The following is a 15,531-nucleotide window of genomic DNA, read 5'->3' as shown; positions in this document are numbered from 1 at the left end:
AACAACAAAAGTTCAGATTACACGGCCAGGATATAACTCCACAAAACATGAGAAATACTCTGTCAGCATTAAGGATAAGGACAGACATGTTAATGTGCACTCTTTTTACAGTAGCTCTTGATATTTACTTAAACTGTGATTATGCAGAGCAGTCAAATAATGTTTGTACGTATAACTAAAGTTAGTTTGTTCTCACAACTGGAATTTACATTATCTACATTGTTTACTACATTTTTAAAACTCTGGTAGTGTTTAGTAAATAAAAAGTTACTTTTAACAATCAAACATCATATTATATTAATACTTTATTACAATTAGGAACAAAGTCTGTTCATAGGGTAGCATCCCTGCTGAAGAACATCATTTAACCTGCATAAGGAACAGATGTAATAAATACTGCTTAACAAATTGTAAAAGATTCTGAGCTATTGCCTTTACAATGGAATTCAAAACAAAAATACCTAAATCAGAGGCATACAAAGGATGAAGTTCTATTTGAATCTATAAGATTCAGTTACTAAAATGTAAAAATAATTATTAAAAATTAAATGGAAAAACAAAACCAAAGACATACACACACACAAAATTATGGAGAAAAGACCCTATTGGGAAAAGAAGACACAGAACACTGCAAGGAAGGTACCATTCACCTTACCCTCTACCTCCCCCCCCCCCCCCCCCCCAATATTTTTAACCACTGTTTTATCTTCAAATAACACTGCTACAGTGTGAATGTGGCTCAGTGGCTCAGGACCAGTGCCTTGGAAAATTAGCCATTTTCTGTAAACACTGGATTTTCCTGTGTGAGAATTGATCTGTACATTACACCATGAACAAGACTGTAAGAAAACAAAAGGAAAGATAATCAGTTTAAAAAGATGAATGTAAGAAGATATAGAAAAAGCAGGAGGAGATCCTGGACTTGTTCCCAAATTCGTAGAAGATGGTGAATAACATCACCTGTATTTTTATCAGTTTATTTAAACACATACACGTGAACTAATATATTAAGCATATTTATAGACCATATACATTTTGCACACACATATTAGAAATATTGCTAGAACATATTTAAATTTGGTATTCAATATTAGAAACATTTCATACAGATAATCAACAAGTCAAACTGTCCATTTACTATATATGTAGCTGGTACATCTAATTTCACTTCTTGGAAGAGATATTTTAATTTACCCAACATAGAAGAATTCTGGCTTCAAATCTGTAAACACATTGGTTATATTTCCATTTCTATCACTCATTACATTGATCATAATTGGATACAGTTTGAGAAATCTGTCCCTCCTCCTTTAAGTGTTATAAATAAGGTAAGTATCGTCTGAACTCTGAGCTTTTGTGGTTGTTGTTGTTGTTTTATGATGCAACTCTGTCATGTAATAGTTAATATATAATTGGGATCAGTTGCTTTCCATTCCCTCGTTTTCTTAACCAAAGACCTCATCACTCTCTGGTCATCTGTTAAGAAGAAATTCTGTAGAACTGAATTTTCACTTAAACCACTGTTCCTTGGTTGTTTGGTTATTGTAATTGAATTGAAAAATCAATGAACCACCAGTGTTTAAAAGACTTCATTGAAAACCGTCTCAATACTACTGTAAAGAATAGATAAAAGTGATGGCTTCATAAAATTGTTCTTGAATGAGCAGTTGCAAGGGATCAGAATCTGATAATTCTGTAGTTCTGATACATAATAATTCTGATAATTCATGGTAGTGCAAGTTTTGGTCTCCTCTGAGCCAAAACCAGATTCATGAAACCACAGATTTCTACAATGAACTTAGCTTATGTCAATGTAGTGAGGAGCAAAGAAGGAAGTTCAGGATAATGGAGTCACACCCATGTGGTGGGACACTGATGGCACTTTTGCCATGTTGAGTGTGGAGGGCATCTCTGACATCTCTGAATATGTTTTTAGAGAGGCAACATCCACAGAGTTCTGATATGGGTTTGCCCAACCTTTCCTTTCACAATTTAAAACAATCAACAGGACAATGTTCCAGCACTTCGGAAGGCAGATTATCTCATCAGCATAGTATTTTCCACAAAATATTTGGTAGTAGTCGTTATTTTCAGTTCCCCACATATCCCCCTGAGCTGTCTCTGGCATAGTGTTCCCACAGTGTTCAGTATTGTTTCATTTCATTTAGTGGTCATATATATATACATACATGTGTGTGCATATATATATATGCACACATATATATTAATATATTATACTATATATTATATATATAATGTGTGTGTATATATATATGTAAATATATTTATATATATATATATGTGTAAATATAGAGACAATTCTCACAAAATTGTCTTCCTAGAGATATTTACTAGAAATTGTAAAAGGGAAAAATAATGTAGGAATGTCTTGTACTGAAAAAAAATCCAATTTACTTTAATTTTCTCATGTGAAAGTTTAGGACTTGTATATCTTAGATTTGATACCTGCACACATCAAGATGGTGAATAATACGTTTTTTTTACAAGTGCTCTTATGTGCACAGATGATTAAGTGAGGCAGAAAGTAATACAACCACACCCCTTAACGCAGCAATTGCCCATGAATACACTTGTTACATGTCAACTGGTGTTGCAGTGAGGGATGATAATTACAGATTAGCAAATGTAATACACTTGCTATATGTTTATGGCAAGCTCACTTAAAGCTGCAGAGGACAACATTCTCAATCCTTTTCACTGGAATGTAGATACAAAGGTAATTAAATATAACCTAAAGGCCCCATCTGTGCTAATCCCATCTAGAATCAAACCTATGGGGTTAGTTACTTCATGTGTGTATTAAGAGAAAATATATAGAAAATAATAGCCAAATAATGTTTAACATGGTTAGGCTTTGTTTTCTTTGTTCTGTTTTATTGATAAGGAATGTCACCTTAATCAATGGTTGCCTTTATTTTTTAAATACATCTGGTGCTGCTTTATTTTACCCTTTTAATGTCAATTCCTCTTCACAAATGAACTTGTCATGAAGCTGAGATCACATCTCAGGTTCCAGCTTTGGTGAACTGGAGTCAAGTTATTTTATTATTTTATTATTCTATTTTATTCTATTTATTTCTCCTAGTCTGCTTTCAGATGATTTTGGTTATTAGGAGCACTCATTTTGCATCCAAAACAATATCACGTTATTTGACTTATCCAGTTTTAGTTTATACTATCATGGTTCAAACAATCAATTAATTATTTGTTACCTATACACAAGGCCTCGCTAGATTTAGTCACTGAATAATTATTTGTGAATGTGACTCCAGATTTTTGAAGACACAAAGAAAACAAATATATGGTTCTGTATTTTTAGCTACAAGTTATGTTTTCATTCTTAGTTTACAATTACTTTTACTGAAGTTTTCTGTAAAAAAGTAAGTCATGTAATATTGTACAGTTACTAGAATTCATTAATCAGATTCAGACAGTTGTAACGACTGGAAAAACAAAAACGCAAAATAAATTTTGCCTACTATATTTGATAATATAATTTTATTTTTTTTTGGGGGGGGGGGGTTGTCCCTCCCCTCCCCCTTTTTTTATTGTTTTCTCTTACTGACATTTGACTTTTATAAGTGACTGAAAGTAACACATTAACACTTTTACATAGTTCATTAAAAGTTTAAGAATCAGGCCACTCTAGCCCAGAAAAAGAGCTGCATTTATCTAATGAATGTGCTTTTTGTTGTTTTTGTTGTTTGTTTGTTTGTTTGTTTTAATCCAGGAAAAAGAATAGGTGTTTAGATTGATGTAAACATTGAATTTCCTCTGAGACACTAATGATTTATAGGTAACAGTGATTATGCTGTCAAATCTCTCACAGGATAAAGTAAGTGAATTATTTGGGTGGTGATGTTTTACGATTATTTGAGCTACATCACCAAAACATGACTTCATTATAACTACTTATCATTCCCTCCTCAATAGAGTTGTGAGAAACATCCACTTTTCAGCCTGTGCATAGTTTTAAAAGCTCATCAAACAACCTTTGTAGGTTTTCAATCACTGCTTCCCAGGAACAAGCTCTTTTTCTCTAAGAGCTATGGACCCTACTAGCTGCATTGATATATTATTTATTTCCATCTACCAAAACATACAGGTGATCACTGTCACTGTAATAACCTTTATTTAATATTTTCTCAGCTTTTCTGTCATCAGCAAACCCTATCATCAATGAGATTTTGCATTTTCATCCTTTTATTGTCAATAAAATATGAAATATCTCTGGACCAACAATTAATGCATATGTTCCAGCAAAAATTTGAACAGCCATTTTTTACACTTAACAGTGAAACTTACACTTAACTTTATAGCTGTCAGGCTGTAGTCAGTTATCTATAAAAGTGCTTCATGTTTGATTCTTAGTATTTTATTCTTGCAGTGGATAATTCAGTTACTGACATATATAAGAATATTAAATTCATTTTAGCAAAAATCATGATCAAAATATTATTTTGACAAGATCTGTTTTTCAGAAATTTAAGGATCTAGTAATATTTTAAAATATTAATATTATAATATTAAAATCTTATTGATTTTGTTTTATTGCCCCACATTATGTATTCCACTGTTTTGTCTAAGGAAATATATTGGTTCAACAGCTCTTGGAATTTTAAGCCCAAGAATTAAATGACTTTTTTTTAATTGTCATTTTAAGTGACAACTTTGTTAAGTGGTACTACAAATACCACTTTTCTTTCCCATTTTTCCATTTTTTTTCCCCATTTTTCTAAGATTTGAAAAACTGAATGCAAGTCAAATGGATTTTCAATTAAAATATATTGTTTGGCTTTCATGTCTTCCATTGGCTTTCACATCCTTCATTATTATTGAAAGAAAACTAAATTCTTTTTTATCTGATAAGAATATACTATCTAGGCTATTTTTCTATATATAGGATTAAATATAGTATAAACCAGAAATATTTATTGACTCTTTATGCCTTCTTTGTATTGTAAATGTATATCATCTTGATTAGTAATAGATTGCCGTTGTACACTCATATAATAAAATGTAATATAATATAATAAATATAATTAATATATATAAATATTAGTTAATAAAACTAAATAATATATATATATTTACCATCTTTAAGTTGTGTACTATTGTTCATTGCCTCAATTTCTATGTCTCAATTACCTATTGTCCATCTAAATCTTTTCCAAACCAACACTTTTTTCCTTTGCACTACCCACATGTGCTTCAATTGATTGAAAAATACTTTCTTCCTTGCAACGGTGTTCCAGCCAATTTCCAAAACCTTGTCCCATTTGGATAAAGTTGATCTCCTAGAAAATCACAGGTTTATGTTTCTTTCTTCAGAATTCTCCTGAATTCTGGAAATCTATAACTGTGGTATATTACATGAAGCATTGCTACTCATAAGCATCAAGAGCAGATATTCTGAACTTTTTTCTTAGTCATCAAGTCAGTTTTGTTTAAAAATAACTAAAAAGAAAATTAATATTTTACAATTTTCTTTAAATTAAATTTAAATAAAATATTTGGTTAAAAAGTTTTTTTTTTTTTTTTTTTTTTTAATGTGAATAAATATGTCAATTATTTTTTGAGGGACAATTTATTGTTTAATAAAAAAAAATTATAAAACAGATAAACAGATTTTTCTTAGCCATTCATCAAAGACAATTGAAAACTGAGATATATCAATGAGCTGCCTGAAAAGTTCCCCAGACCTTTTTTAAAAATTATTTTTACTGTGTGTATGTGTCTTACATCCCCTTTCAGCTAAATGTCTTGAGCTGCCAAGCATAAGACATTTGCCATGATGGATCATAATCATTCACCTTTGTATTTTCCGTATCTTTTTAATGTTCTGGTTGCAATTGTTTTGGGGAATCCAAAACATTTATGCAATTATTTTGGGGAATCCAAACTTAAAGAGCACAGGACATAAGGCATCATGATTATAAGAAACAACCAAATACTTTGGACTATAGTAAATTATAAAGACAATATACGAAAAATCTTATTAGGTAAAGAAACTGATCAAAATGAACTCTATCTTGTGTAGGACTGTAATCTTCTAACACATCCTGTGTTTGTGAAATTAAATATCAGCTTATCAAACACAAACCAAAAGGAAAAGTAGGGGTGCCCAGAACATGTACAGAAATCTGACTCTCTGCAATACTTTTTTGTTTGTTTGTTTAATTACTCCAAATATATATACTATAAATCTATACTATAAATTATACTGTAATTATATACATATACATACATATATACATATAACAACAATAATATGCATATATATATATAAATATATTACACTATAAATTATACTATTTATATATACTATAAAACTATACATCTATTCAGCTACTTGACTAAAAGCTCTGCTGAATGCACTGGTGCTTCTACAAAAAAAAAGTTGGTGCTGTACTAGGTAGCTCAGGAAAGCTGAAGAGCCCTGAGTTCTGCCCTATACTTTTTTTTTTTTTTTTTTTATCCTTTCTTTCTGAAATGACCATAAAAAGAACAAGAAACACCACTTTACCAGGTGAATGAAAACACGACAAAATTACAAAAGACCAAGAATTCTCCTTTTATTTCCACAAAATAAATAAACTTTATACTTTATTTACTTTTTATTGTGTTAGGCTTTTCTTATGAATTCTATTATTATTATTATTATTATTATTTCAGTTATCCCCTATGAAATCTAAGGATTTTTTTTTTTCCTTAAGCTTATGAAATAATGTGGTGAAGGGGCAAGGTGGCCCTTCTATCTCCTTTAACAGAAGGCAGATCCCGCTTGTGCACAAGACATGCAGGTAACTGAAAGACAAGTTTATACAAACTCAGTGATAGTGCACATAGAGGACTGTTAATAGAAAAAAAAAGTCATAAACCATCAAAACACAACATCTGTACTAAAATAACAGTTATATAAAAACAGAATAGTTAAGATAGCAGAAGTAACTGCATTTCTCCATATTTTCTATTTAAAGTTTATTTGTCTCTTCTCTATTGGTCTCTTTTTCCCATTAACACACTCACCACCCTGCAAAACACACATATAGCCAGGACCTCTGAATTTTTTCACTTCAGATGCACAAGAATGTCTCATCTAAGCTTACCCATACTCTAATACATGTATATAACATATATCTTTATTTTTTTTCCCTTTATTACATGTATATTGACCATATACCATATTAATAAATATATAGTATATATTTTATATTACATATACATAATCATGTATGTACATATATTATGCATGTACCTTCCATACAGAGAAGAAAAATTATTCAGAAAAATGCATAAGGAAGTGGATGGACCAAGAGAGTAGATGGGGCATATACTTCCAAATGATTAAAGATCATATAAAGAAGATCACAAAACTGAAATTCTATCATATAGAACCTTTAAGCTGGCAAACAAGCCAATTTATTTGGTAAGAAAAAAAAAAAAAGTAATTAAAAACATATACTATAGTTAAACTGTACAGTCCCATTTCAGAGAATAATGCTTTGACAGCAGTAAGAACAGAACAAAAACAACTTTGTATTCCTGTCTGGTCCTCACTTCACTTCAGGCCTTCTGCTGAGGGACATTAAGCTACACACTGAAAATGAACATTATCACCATCTGTTGGCTGTTTGGTGATGTATACAGAATGAGGCACCAATTTAGTTCCTAAAAGCAGGTGCCTATATTTAAAGAGAATAATAGAAAACTCTAACACTGTGCTAACTGCTATACTCACTGATGGCACCGGTAGTAAAAGCAGAGAGGCCAAGCACTGGGATGATTTGATCCCTACCACTCCAGTAACAGGATAAGTACAGGATGTCTAAATGGGAGATCCCTGGCATAGCAGGAAGAGAAAGGACATAAAGAGAAAGGAGATACTTTGGCTCACAACAAGACAGGTCTGATACTTTCAGAGTTTATTTGTAACTGGCAAAATTAAAATAAAAGCACCCTGGTTTTTTACCAGATAGCTTGCAAGTGTTACAGGATTTATTGCCACTTGCAGGGCTACGGAACTGTTTCACAACCTTTTTGTCTTTGCTTTTTTCAAATCCAGTGCAGCAGTGCACTTCAGTAAATGCTAAAGTTATCATAACTACACAACTTCAGAATGATGACAATAAGAAGAAGTAATAATGTAATTGGAATTACAAGAACAAAAACAAACAAACAAACAATTAAGTGCACTATCCTCAGTGCACAAAATGCTATAAACATAGCATTTTGCTTAAATCCTATGAGAATTACTCCCTAGTAACACTGTTTAAAGAGCATGATATTTACTTTGGTGACTAAATGAAGCAAAATTGAGTTTAGAGTCTTAATTTGAGCAATTTTTATAATTTAAATCAGACTAATGTTTTTTATATTTTTTATTGTTGTTTGTTTGTTTCATCAATTAGTATCTGTAATTTAAATAGGAAAATAAAAAATGAGAGGAATTAAGGGAAAGTAGAAGAAGGTCATGGAAGAGATAAGGAACAGGAAAATTAGATCAAAACTTTGGAAAACATTTTTTAATGTGGATTATTGTTATTTTTTTTCCACATTAGCTCAATATCCAAAATAGTTTTGACTAGATAATCCAAACTGAAGTGAAATATTGATTACATATAGTAATGTCTAGTAAAATACTCAATCACATAACAATATGTAGAGAGATGACAATAACTTTTTTTTCTTATTGTTGATCTTTGGCTAACATTCAGGATTCTCTCAACAATCTGCTAGTTAAGAAATAATCAAATTTTCAGAATAACTATTGGCTTGCAAAAGGAACACATTAATTACTTAAGTTGAAGAGTTTCAGGAATTACTTCCAATATTTAGATTGAAAATTACATAAAATAAAATCACAAAGAAATTGAATTGGATAAATTATTATTATTATTATTATTATTATTATTATTATTATTATTATTATTATTAATTATTATTATTATATAGTTCTGTATGCTGCAAAAATAAGTGATAGTGATTCATCTTCCCCAGACTATACCGATTTGAAAATTTGTACTGTGGCCTGTTAGGCATAGTTCACATTTTATATCATAAAAAATAATATATATATATATATATATATATATAGGAAAACACAGGAATCTGTTTTTTATAGATATTTAAAGAAATATAACTTAGATCAAAATCACATTATGATAATCAATAAAAATACTAAATAAATAGAAAACTAAAATTAAGATTAAGTCAATCAATTTAAATCCATTTTTTTTCAATTGTTAATTTCAATGTTACTTTTTTTAACCTGAAGTGCATAAAACTTATATCAGAAATTTAAAGCTGTTAAGCATTGTCCGACTTCCAGAAGACTACTGAAATCCATTTTTTCTTTTTTTTTTTTTTTTTTTTTTTTTTTTTTCCCCTGCATTGCCTTGTAAACTATTGTTTGCTCTGGAATATGTTAAAATCACTTAGAAGATGACATTACAACTTTCCCAATTGTTACACTCATCACATTTCTCCCTCCCTAATCCTCTTCTTTGAATTAAAGGGGGAAAAAATGTGCTGAACACTAATTATTTAACCTTACCTCCTACCTACTTTCTCTCTTTATTCTGAGGTTTCTTTAGGGCTATAATGAGCTGTCCCCACACAAACAGGCCAAATTAGTGGATAATTACTGCTGGGTCTGTGAATGTTCTCACTCCTCCTTTCTTACAGTTTCACAACATTACCAGAATGGTCTGTCACCTCCCTGCCAATTAGGCACAATTACTACTTTATAACATTAGTTGTGGCAGGCTTATTATGTTGGAGGATATCTAAAAGTAAGGGAGGGTTGGGGTGAGTGGGCAGTGAATCAGGCCAAAAGAGGTCATTATTACTTTGGTAACTTGTGTAGTCCGAGTTTTATTTTCGTTTTTTTTGGGAGGGACAAAAGACATATACACAGTTAGAAAGGGATTGCTTTATTTTATTTTATTTTTTATTTTATATATTTAAGTAAACAAATCATTAGTTTTTGTGCATATAGGTTTTCCAGGTGGTGGCGCTAACGATTACCTGAATTTGTTTCTTCTTTCCTTTAAAAAACGTCTTTTGAGTGACAGAAAAGGATCTGTTTCTCTGGTTTTATCAGGCTGAAGTAGATATATTAAGTATGTACTTAATATATCCTCAAAGGGAGTCACAGTGACCTCAGAGTGCACCAAAACATTCCCTTACAATCTGTATTTAAAGAAGGGAGTTCAGTTCAAGATAAATCTGTGTTATATGCTCAGAGGAGGATAATTTCTAATCTTTTATAACAGTGGTATGCATATAGTTAATTTCTGCCTTCCTCTGTGGGAAGGGAAGGGAGAGAACAAAACAAACAAACACAAAAACATGGAATTTATTTTCCTACACTTTAATTTTTAAAAGAGAGAAAGCAAATCATATTGTCTGTTTTACAAAATATATTTCTGAGAGTGAAATGACTTACAGATTTAAGAGAGTAAGAAGACAGCATAGCTTACTTAGTGTCATTGAATGTTTAGTCCTCAATTGTTTGCTTTAGAAATCTTCCATTGGCCCTTTTCTTCTCTCCTCCTTTTAGAGTTTCTAGTTTCTTCCTATGATGTTTGCAGTGGTAATTGCAAGATATTTATTTCTAAATAATGTTAAAAGACCAGTAATCATGTTTTGGATTGTAAGCACTAGGCAAGCACATTTAATTTCAGAATTGTGGAAGTGGATAAAATACTTTATAGTAACATTGGAATTTAGCAAGCCTTTTCTACACAGGCAACAAAGTCTTATAGAAAAATGTCAGCAGTCAATGACTACAATCCTACAAACCTGCAATAGCATTTGACTGATGGTCTACAAGAGTTTGACAGTTGGAACCATAGAATCATTAAGGTTGGAAAAGACCTTCGAGATCATCTAGGTTTGGAAACTTAATCAACTTTTTCATGAAATATACTCAAGTATGTTTAAGACAAATTTTTAAATTGTGAACTGACTGTGAAAGGTATTGTGATATTAATCTAATTAATTTGAAAGGTATTACTGCACAGGGAATGGGCTGACTAATAAAAGTTTTGCCAGCACAGCATATTGCAGCAAGTAGATTGTGAAAAAGGATACATGAGAGTAGCCTTGTCTCACTGTGAACTGAGCTGAGACAAACAATGAGGGAAAACTTCATCTGTTACTTCTGCTTTCCAACCTGTAAATTACTTTTTTTTTTTTTTTTTTTTAAGGAACGTTTCAGATAGAAACATCACTTATGGAAACTGATACTTCTATCTGCTGTTTCATTTAGAGATGCATCTCTGCATAAAATTAATTCCCGGCAAATTGGATTTTCCAATAGGAAAGAAAAGGAAAAAGGTATGAGGGAAGGAAAGCTGGGTGGAGTAACTGACAGCTGGAGAAGACTGTGCTCTCTTCAAATTTGCTTTGAATATCCTTACATGACATCTGTGTACACCAAGTATATAATATATCTCAGATCTTTCTTCTGAAACAGAAAATTGTGCACTCTTCTGCTTTGGCAAAAAACAACCTCCTTCATGTTTCCCCTGCCTTCAGTTCTGAGTTAGTGGAGGGAAATATTGCTAAGAATTTTTATCATATCACATTATATTGATACAATTGTTTTAAATATCAGTCCTTTTTTTCTCACCTTGGGAAGATATACAAACTTGAAGTATAAAGATATAAAGATGGTGTAATCATTTGGAAGGTACTGCAAAGTTCATTTGAGTGGCTAAGTGGAAGGTCCTATGAACTTAATAGACAGCTCCTCTTCAACTCTCCCTTAAATACCACTGACATATATATGCATGTTTAGTCACACCATGTTACTTTATGGATTGGAAACACTTGTGGGAGGGGATATTCGTTACATAGAAATCAAGAGCAGACTTATTTCAGCAGCTCCCAGCTTTTACTCATTGATTTAACCTCAAAAATTTGTCTTCTGGAAGGACCGTGCAGTCATGTAACTGTGCAACAAGTCATGAGTAAAGTAAAGAAGAGAAGTCAAAAGAAGCAAAGTTGTAAATGATTTTGGCTGTATATCATGTAAAATTCACAGTTCAGGACCATGCAAATAAATCATCTTGTTCAAGTTTTTATAAGGACTTACAAAAATATCTGTAAAGTTTGAACTTTCCCACTATTCCCCAGGGCTCTGGTTTATCAAACCAAAGTAACTTCTTATTTTATAGTACAAACAATAACGTAAGGATTTAGCAGGTTGACAGCCCTAACGACTGTAAAACATAGATTTTTGGGGGAGGGGTATTAGCACCTGATATAGTGACTAGACAACTTTCCTTAAAATTACTCTGACCTTCCTCAACTTGAGCTCTAAAGAGCACTCTGCTGTAGTAGGGTGGTGTCCCGCCTCTTTTTTGAGACCAAAAATAAGAATGCCAAGGAGAACCTCCAACAAAACCATCTGGAAAGTAAATTATAAAATAATAGGAATTTATCTACATGCTAATCCAGTTTTTTATGACCATTATCAAGGGGAACACTCAAGAATACAGAGAAAATATAATACAGTTGATGTCAGCAATTGCAAATGAAATCAATAAAAAGGAAATATTTAATTAGGACCTTAGGAGTTATGAGAACTTTGTACCAGCAGATCTACCAAACCTTTGAGATCATTATGAGGAGGAAAATTTTATGACATGCATTTTGGGTTGATTTAATGATTTATCATGAGGCACTATTGTATAGTAAATATGAGTTATAAAGTAATGTTAATTATAAAAAAGGAATATGAAAACAAAACAAACAAACAAACAAAAAAAACACTTTCAGCTCATTTACAGTTACCACATGCACCACCCATTTACTTTTGTTTTTATGTTAGTTGGAACTAGAGTCAATTTCACAAGAGTTTTTGGAAATTGAGTGGCATAAAACTAAGAGGATATGAAAAGAATTAAACCACAAATTTCTATTCTGAAAGTAGATTTATTTTAGGTTAGGTGCCAGGTAGAGGAAAATATGCTAGCAAGAAAATATCTGATTAAAATCTTGCCTTCCTTGTGCCATCTACACTCTGCTGCTGCAGAGTAAATGTGTGTAAATGGCACATGGAAGACAACTTAATTCCATTGTTTCTTTGATATTGTTGTGTTTATATCCAAAATTGTGACTGCCCTTCCACATAAAACCACTTAGTCTGACTTTCCCTAAGATTTCACAGCAGTGTAAGCTTCGCCTTTGAAGCACCTGGAAAAGACTGGTTCTTCTATATGTTGTTAATGGAAAGCTTGCATAAAGAATCAGATACACACAGATTTACACAGGAACGTGTAAAATCTCTCTCACACACCATTTGTTGTCTCATGGTTAAGAACGATTCTTTTCCATGGTGTTTTGTGGGACTTGTTTTTATGAGCTTTCAACATCAGGCTAACTATTAGAAAAGTCAGAAAAGAAATAGGAAAAAATGAACCAGTTCTGTGCAGAATAAGAACTGCCTCTGTTTCTTCATATGAACTAAAGGAAAATAGTAGTGATGGATGAACCTCAGATGTTTCGTAGCAATACCTAAAATGTTTGTACATATTTTAAAACTTTACTTTAAATCTTTTCAAACTAGAAATATTCTGTGTATGTCTCTTCATGAGATTTTAACTGTACCTGGGTTTCAACTAAGAGTCAGAAAAAAGAACTCATGTTCATGATAGTTTAGTAATTTCATTTTTAGTCTTCCACAAAAAAAAAAAAAAAAAAAAAAAAAAAAGTAAAGTTTTGAGGTTTACTGTTAAAAAAATTACAGAGGAAAAATATTGCTTTATTTCTTTAGCATATGTTGAGGTGATTTAATTTTTTTACAGTACTGTAAATAACATTTTCCCGAATAGATTGTTTTTTTTTTGTTGTTGTTGTTCTTGTATTTTTTTTTTTTTTTTTTCCAGAAGTACCTGAGATTTCCCATCTGTTGTACAAATCACATAGTTCCCCATAAGGTGTTTTATGCTGTTGTTATTATTTAACATCAGACTTTTGTTTTTGAGACTTGTGATATACTATTGTCCTTCATAAATAAACCTAATCACTTTTTGATACAAATAGAGGAAGACTGGGATCTTCAAGCAAACTGCAGCTAGAACTAATGTGGCTGTTTGCAGACATACACCTTATTTTTGTTTGCACATATAGAAATTGTACCAAGCAGTGCAAATTCCTTGTAAACATATATGCACTTTATGTTTGCTATGCATGAAGAGCATCCTGGCTGATAAGGAGTCACACTCCAGCTTTCAAGAAGATCTTTCAGCTGTCAAGAAGATCCATACACAACCTTGACTCAATATCCAAAGGTATTGACAGGATACACATTCTTGAAGGTCTGAGGTTCTTCTGAATGAGTCTTTTGTAAATTTTTCATAATCATATCATACATGCAAGGTGGTTATCTCAGCAGGTAAGATTGACAAAGTTTTTAACCCTGTCTTTCTTGCCAGTGGCTGGAGAAGGTCAAGACCATATCATCTCAACTAGTTTACCTTATTGCACTGCTACAGCATCGCTCTTCACTTGAAATTTACAAGTTGCTTATATACAAGCACTTTTATAAGAGTAAAGATAAAAGTAAAAATGTTAAGTGCTTGAGAAACTTAGCCTGAATGTCATGTTTATTTTAGCAGAAGTAAGCATCATACTTTGCAGTACTACAACTGAAGTGGGTGCAGAACTATCACACTGAATATTATTAAAATCCTCTTGTCATAAGGGAAAGTGCTCCTGTACTTAAAAAGAATTTACCATAAGAAAGTATAGCTATACATTGCTAGGAAAAGACAGGAAATATTTTGTTGCATCTACTTGTGCGTAAAAAATCCATATTTTCTAGTGCTATCACTCCATCATCTTTTATAAACAATAAATACAATTCACAATTGGGAAACTTGAAAAGAAAATTAAAGTGTCCTTTCCTTAACATGAAGTTCATATCTGTCTTTAATGCAACATGAAAAATATGTGACTGATTTCACAGTATAGCAGTCCCAAGGAAGCTTTACAGGGCTAATTGAGAAGTTCACATATAAATGTAATTTGCTTTATTGTCAAATAAATGTTAATTTAATATTTTTACACACGTTGCTTCTGTTTTTAATTTTGAAAATGACAACATAGAAAATGTACCATAGGGAACAATTCAGAATTGCTATGAAAATAGGTGACCTACAAAAGTTTCTTCTTTTTAAACTTCTAGTACCTATTCCTTTGGTACAGACAATAAAAAGTAGTGAAAGAAAAAATGGTATGCATGCCTTAAAATTAAATTGGTTTCTTTATACCATATAACCACTAAAGAAACAATTACTCTTTAGATGCTGCTCACATGTCCAGAGAGGAAACAGATATGCTCCCTTTCTTTCATGATCTATCACTCTAGATGTTGGGTGGCAACACCCATTTTAAGGTTTTGCCTGATCTCTACCTCCTGTTCCTCCCCCTAGCACTTCACAACTCTGTGTTACCCCTTTATGCGTGCCACCACAGACATAAGTCCAACCATATCAT

Source organism: Aythya ferina (assembly GCF_964211825.1).
Source record: "Aythya ferina genome assembly, chromosome: Z".
Lineage (NCBI taxonomy): Eukaryota > Metazoa > Chordata > Aves > Anseriformes > Anatidae > Aythya > Aythya ferina.
This window is presented reverse-complemented; position numbering follows the sequence as displayed.